Source organism: Dioscorea cayenensis, chromosome 20, assembly GCF_009730915.1.
Source record: "Dioscorea cayenensis subsp. rotundata cultivar TDr96_F1 chromosome 20, TDr96_F1_v2_PseudoChromosome.rev07_lg8_w22 25.fasta, whole genome shotgun sequence".
Lineage (NCBI taxonomy): Eukaryota > Viridiplantae > Streptophyta > Magnoliopsida > Dioscoreales > Dioscoreaceae > Dioscorea > Dioscorea cayenensis.
In genome coordinates this window covers 4,748,185-4,755,850 of record NC_052490.1, presented here as the reverse complement: position 1 = coordinate 4,755,850, position 7,666 = coordinate 4,748,185, and positions in this window count along the sequence as shown.

The following is a 7,666-nucleotide window of genomic DNA, read 5'->3' as shown; positions in this document are numbered from 1 at the left end:
CAGTTACGTATTGCTAGGATTAGGTTTTATTAAAATTAGTAAGAAATAATAAATCCTATTTTTCAATCGAAACATGAGATTAGTTTATTCATTCAAAACAATGAGGCATTAAATATACGATTAGAGTTTTGATTGGAAAATATAAGACATTCTGAATAGAAAAACATACGATAAGGGTTTTGATTCAAATCTAAAAAATAGGAGACATTCAAAAAATAAACCAAAGGATTAGAGCTTTGATTAACAAATAGGAGACCATATGAACAAAGAACATTGTAAGAAGGTTTTGGTCCAAAAATAGGAGACATTATGAAAATAAAACATTGAATTAAGGCTTTGATTGAAAAATAAAAAATAGTAGAAATTCTTAAATTAAGACATACAATTGTGGTTTTTATTCAAAATATAAAAATAGGAGGCATTAAAAAAAACATAAAACTAGGGCTTTTGATTAAAAAAAACATGCATTCTAAAAAAAACGTAGGATTTTAGTTTTGATTAAATCCCAAAAAAATAAAACTTTTGTAAAAGAAAATATAGAATTAGCACTTTGATTGAAAACGAAAAAATAGAAGACATTCCCAGAAGAAATAATAGAATTACGTTTTTGATTGTAAGCCGAAAATTGAGGTGACATTCCAAAAAGAAAATATAGGATTAGGGTTTTAGTTGAAAAATATTAGACATATCAAAAAGCAAACATAAGATTAGGATTTAGATTAAAACATAGGAGATATTCTGAAAATACAAAAAGATAAGGGTTTTCATTCAAAACTAAAATGTAGGAGACATTTCGAAAAAAAAAACACAAGAATGTTACCTATTATTAAATCAAAACGGTAATCAGAATGTTTCTTATTGAGCAATCAAAACCCTAATCATATTTTTTTCTTTTCGGAATGTCTCCTTTTTTCAATAAATAACACTAACCTATGTTTTCTTTTTGGAATGTCTAATATTTTTGAATCACAACCATGATCCTATGTTTTCTTTTGGAAATGTCCCCTATTTGTCAATGAGAAACCCAATCTTTTCTTTTCTTTTTAAGAATATCTGCTATTTTTGAAGCAAAACCCTAATTATATGTTTTCTTATAATAATATCTCATATTTTCAATGAAAACCGTAATCGTATATTTTCTTTTTATAACATCTCTTATTTTTCTACCAAGACCCTACTCCAAAGTTTTTTTGGAATGGCTACTATTTTGATTGAAACCCCAAATCCTATTTTGATTGAAAGATAAGAGACATTATGAAAAGAAAAAATAGGATTAGAGTTTTGATTCAAATGTGAGACATTCCAAAAAGAAAACATAGGACTAAGTTTTTTTATTAAAATAAATGGGCATTCCAAAAAGAAATATAGAATTAGAGTTTTGATTGAAAAATAGGAGACATTACTATAAGAAAAACATAAGATAAGGGTTTTGAATGAAAAATAGGAGACATGACTATAAGAAAAATAGGATTACAGTTTTGATTAATAAAATAGTAGACATTTTAGAAAGAAAAACATAGGATTATAGTTTCGATTGAAAAATAGGAGACAATATGATCAAATGATTAGGGGTTTGATTATAGCAAGACAATTTAAAAAGAAAAGAAAGAAGTAGGTTTTTAATTGAAAACAGGAAAATTGTAGATATTCTAAATATAGGATTAGATTTTGATTGAAAAACATGATATATTTTCGAATAGAAAACATAGGATTAGATTTTTTTATTAAAGTCTAAAAAATAGAAGACATTTCCAAAAGAAAACATAGGATTAAAGTTTAATTAAAAAATAGTAGACATTTTCAAAATAAAACACAGGATTAGCGCTTTGATTTGAAACTGATAAATACAAGACATTAAGAAATGAAAACATAGGATTCGGTTCTGATTGAAACATAGGATAAATTTTGAAAAGATAGAGACATTTTGAATAGAAAAATAGCATAAGGATTTTTATTTAGAGATTGGTGCTATTCCAAAAAGATAACATAGGATTATGATTTTTATTTAAAAGTAGGAGATTTTACTAAAAGAAAATATAAGAGTATAGTTTTGAGTATAAAATAGTAGACATTCTAAAAGGAGAAAATATCGATTATTGTTATGGTTAAAAAATAAGAGACATTTAAAAAAAAACATAATATTAGGGTTTTGTTTGAAAGATAGGAGACATTCTGAAAAGAGAAGATAAGATTAGGCTATTGATTAAAAAATAGGAGCCATTCTGAAAAAAAAAACATAAGATTAGAGTTTTATTGAAAAACATGAGACATTTCTATAGTAGGCGCCATTCCTATTATAGAAATGCCCTAATATAGGAATGCCTACAATATTTTACTCAAAACCCTAATGGTATGTTTTCTTCTCAGAATGTCTCCTATCTTTCAATCAAAAAATGAATCCTATGTTTTTTTTTGTAATGTATCCTATTTTCCTGTTTTGAATCAAAACACTAATAATTTGTTTTCTTTTCATAATGTCTATTTTTTGAATCAAAAACCCTAATCCTATCATTTGTTTTGGGAATGTCTCACTAATTTTTAATCCAAAAACCCCAATTCGATGATTTCATTTAGGAATATCTCATATTTTCAATCAAAACTCTAATCCTATGTTTTTTTTTCGAGTGCCACATATTTTTCAATCAAAACCCTAATCTTTTGTATTCTTTTTAGAATATCTCCTATCTTTCAATAAAATCCCGAATCGTATCTTTCGATCCTAGAATCCTATGTTTTTCGAATAGAAAACATAAGGTTAGGGTTTTGATTCAAAAACCTAATATTATGTTTTCTTTTCATAATATCTCTTATATTTCAATCAAAACTTTATTCCCATATTTTCCATTCGGAATGCCTCTTACTAAAAAATAAGAGACATTCCAAAAGGAAAACATAGGATTAGGATTAAGGTTTTGATTCGAAATGCCCCTTATTTTTTAGTTTTCAATCAAAACAATAATCCTATATTTTATTATAGAAATGTTTCATATTTTTCAATCAAAACTTTAATCGTACTCTTTCTTTTCCAAATGTCTAATATTTATCATTCAAAACCTTAATCCTATGTTTTCAGAATGTCTCCTATCATTCAATCAAAACCCTAATAACTTGTTTCTTTTGGGAATGTCTGCTATTTTTGAATCAAAACAATAATCGTATGTTTTCTTTTTGAATGTGTAATATTTTTAGTTTTCAATCAAACCTCTAATCCTTTGTTTTTTTTTGGAATGTCTCTTATTTTTTAGTTTTGAATCAAAACCCTAATCTTGTGTTTTCTTTTGTTAATGTGTATTATTTTTGAATAAAAACAATCCTATCTTTTGTTTTGGGAATGTTTGCTAATTTTAATCAAAACCCTAATCCTATGTTTTCTTTTAGAATGTCTCCTATCTTTCAATAAAAACCAGAATCCTATGTTTTTTTTTCTTAATGTCTCCTATTTATCAGTTTCAAATCAAAACCCTAATCCTATGTTTTCCTTTTCAAATGTCTGCTACTTAATGTTTTGGAAATGTCCCCTGTTTAACAATTTTAAATCAATACCCTAACCTAATGTTTTCATTTCGGAATGTCTCTTATTTTTTAATCAAAGACCTAATTTTTGAATGGGATTAGTGTTTTGAATTAAAACCCTAATCCTATTTTTGCTTTTGGAAATGTCACTTGAAAATCAGTTTGAAATCAAAGCCCTAACTTACAAATTTTTTTCAGAATGTCTCCTATTTTTCAAAAACCTAATCCTTTCTTTTCCTTCCGAAATGTCTCCTATTTATAATATCATTACTAATAAATAGGATACATTAAGAAAACACAACATAGGATTCGTGTTTTCAATCAAAACACTAATCCTATGTTTTCATTTTGGAATGCCTACTATATTTGAATCAAAACTGTAATCCTACTACATTTTTTAGTTTTGAATCAAAACCTTAATACTATGTTTTCTTTTCGGTATGTCTCATATTTTTTGAATGTCTCCTATTTTTTTACTAAAAAAATGTAATCCTATCATTTGTTTTGGAAATGCAACCTATCAGTTTTGGAACTCTAGTAACCTCAAGTTCTTGAGAGCAGACTTCCTCCACTAAATCATCATCACGTGCATTTGCTTCATGTAGTTAATCTTCCAACAGCTCAAAAAATTCATCCTTTATGAATTTGTCCTGCATGCATTCAAAGATAAAATCATCAAGAACATCCACATAATAGCATGTATCATCAAAGTTCATAGAGTGTGTCAAGGTGTCTCGAAGTTTCAAGATGATTTCTTCCTCTCCAACTCGCACTAACATTTGACCATTCTTTACATCAATTAGGGCCTTTGAAGTAGCTAAGAATGGTCTTTCTAAGATATGCGGTACCTCCACCTTGTCATCCACGTCAAGGATTAAAAAGTCCACCAGAAAGGTGAACTTGTCCATCTTCACTAACAAGTCTTCAATAATACTTCTTTGTTACTAATGGACATGTATATAAATTGAAGAGTCATTGTGCTGGGCTTTGGTTTCGCTAGCCTGAGTTTCTAGAAGATTCTGTAGGGCATCAGGTTAATGCTTACCGCAAGGTTGATAAAAGCATTTTCGTCCGTAAGCGTATCAATAGAGCATATGATGATAGATAAGTGCTTATGTAATAAGAATGTGAAGTGTTTTTCCTTATTATAAGCATTGCTTTTAGCAGGTTTAAGAGCTAATACGTGTGTATTTGTGTTTTTTTACGCATTTTAGGTTGTGAAGCTAAGTATTGAGAAAACAAGCCAAAAGTAGATCATAAACACATTATTTAGTGAAATCTTGGAAGGAATAAACGCGAAGACAGAAGTGGGACTCCAGGATACGTGAATGTATGCCAAACTCCATGAATTCAAGTCATTACAATGAGTTGGGGGGCACAAAGGCGCCGATTTGCATATTCTCGACTTAGTGCAAAGGATAACAAGATCTTTACTAACGAAGCCTTTTGATTGAAGAAGAAGTTGTGATTCACGCATAAACGCGTGCCCGCTTTATGTTGCCTCAATAAAAAGTGTGGAATTAGGAGTGTTTTACCGAAAGTATTGTAGAAGGGTACTATAGCAGTAACACTCGCAAAGAAACTAATATGGCAGCATACGCTCACAAACCCGGCCGAAAACAAGATTTCCAGAGAATCCACATGGGCGTGTGGAAATTCCACATGCCCGTGTGGAAATTCCAGAGGCCTGTGGCAGATCCACAGGGTTGTGTGGATGCCCAATTCCAGCCCTATTTAAGCCGCGATTCAGCCCGATTTTGGGGATCTTTTCCCTCTCTTGTCTTCCACGTTTCTCCATCATTTGGGAAGCCGTCAGCTAGGGTTTGGAGAGGCTTTTTGCAAGTCTTTGGAGTAGTTTGAGGAATTCAACACCACGATTCGCTTGGAAGAAGGTTATTGGGGGAGCTTTCGTCGGTATAGATCTGGTAAGGTGTGCCTTAAGCCGGACAAGGGGACCTTTAGAGAAGACTTGGCTACTCCAAAAGACCATCGACATGACTACCGAGGGGGTTTTCTTATGGAACACTTGTTTTTACTTTTGATTTCATTGTTGATTGTATTGTGCTCCATGGAGAGCTAAACCCCCTAATGGGTACTTGGATTTTGTAAACCCTAGGATGTTATTGTTTTATTTATCTTTTATTATAATTTTCTTAATTGATGTTTCAATTGAGTTCCAATATTGAGTGCTTGTGGAATGATTTCTACATTAGAGTGACACTAGGGATGAGAGTTTATCTTGGTAACCATTGTAGATGAGTGACACACTACGAAGGTTAGACATTGCTTGATTGGAGAGGGGTGAGAGGGTGTGTTGAGAGCTAGCGGAGCGTCCCCTTTCTCCTCCGTGTGATTTATCCAACCTCCATTTCCTTTAGTTCTTGGCGGTCATAATAGATTGAAGTTCTAGAAGATGAACTCCGGTGGGGCTTAGTTGTGTGAGCAATAGAGTGAAGCGTTGGGGGATTCTAGTCTCTAGGGCTTAGATGTGACTAGAGGCCTTTCGCATGTACCAAAGTGTTAGGTATATACATAGGAAGAGGGTTTATCATTTGGATTCCTTAGAATTACATGGAACTTTACACAGTGTGAGGTGTTGAGACTAAGTGATTTCTCTGCCGGGACATATTGTAGAGTTAGTCATGGTTGACCTTAGATTTGAGACTATGTGCTTAAGGATTTCCAAAACTGATTGCGCATTGTTTAAGAAGTATAATAGTTGGTCTTACACTTGAAATATTAATCCTATGGGGAGCATTGCCCAAGTACTCCACTTCTAAGAAGTGTTAGGTCTTGTTTCTTTTTATCTTTGTTTTAATTACATTTTATCAACACTATCATTGTTCACTTTCACGTGGTTAAGTAGCAATTGAAGTATTTTTGCTCCCTACTCCACGTGGATAGGATACCACACTCATCTTGGATTTATTACTCGACAAACCCGTGCACTTGCGGGTCACAGGCAAGGGGCGTTGTCAATGATGAATCCAAGGATCTTTTTCCTTTGAGCTTTTTATTGTTCGTGAGCAGTCCTTCAGGAATTTTGCATACCTTGCCATTTGTGCAAGAGCCTCAACAAATAGAACATTTATTTTCAAGGTCTTGAACACACATCCTAAAATTTCTCGTATTGCTCTTCCTATTGATCTTTCTTCTTTTTCACTGTGTAAGGAAGCTTGGGTTGATACTTATGTAATTCGGTCCTTCATTTATCCTTTCCATTTGTTTCACTATCAACCTGAACATCAGAGTCATCATCCACTAGCAACTTTTGCTTTCCGCTTGAGGTTCAAATATTTCAATATCTCGGTTATTTTTGCAAAAGACCTAGGGAGTTCCCTTACCACTCTCAAAGTAATGGAAATCAAGGACCCTAGGGATCGACCTCAAGTAGTTAGTAAGGGGAACCCAGGAGTCATTCATCGATTACCTTTGCCATCTAACATATGGTAGCTCCAAGTTCCCTCATAGTGGGCATTAGTGTTCCTCATCATTTCCTCATGACCAAAAAGAAGAGTTTCATTGTCCTTTATATACAACGTCAAGAGGACCATAAGTTCATTAGAAAGTCCTCAATAATGAAGAGGAGGCGAGCGCCTACCGTGATGTCTGTTGTTGTGGTGCACTTGCCCTTCTCCTTATTTGCACCAGGAAAAGTTTGGATGATTTTTGCACCCTACATTATATGTGGTTGTATGGGTTATTTTGGTATTGATGGTTCTGCCCAACGAAATCAATCTGTCCAATCTGCATGATACCGATATTAGAAAAATAACAACTAGGATCAGGCTTAGACGCCCAGCTCTCACAATGTGTTACGGAGGCTTGAGAAATTAACTATATAAGTATTAAACCTTTTAGTGATTTCTTCAATCTGTGCAGCTAATGTACTAATGTCATCCACTTGGTAAATCTTCCTACATTGATTGGTTTGTTTCCCTCAGTACTACATTGATAACCATTGTCTACCATTTCATCAATCAAACTGTAAGAAAACATAAAATTCCTGTTATGAATGAAATATGTGAGATAGGAGTACGGTTTTGATTTGAAAATAGTGAGACATTACTATAAGAAAACATAAAATTCCTGTTATGAATGAAATATATGAGATATTACTATAAGAAAATATGGGATTAGTTTTTTCATTCAA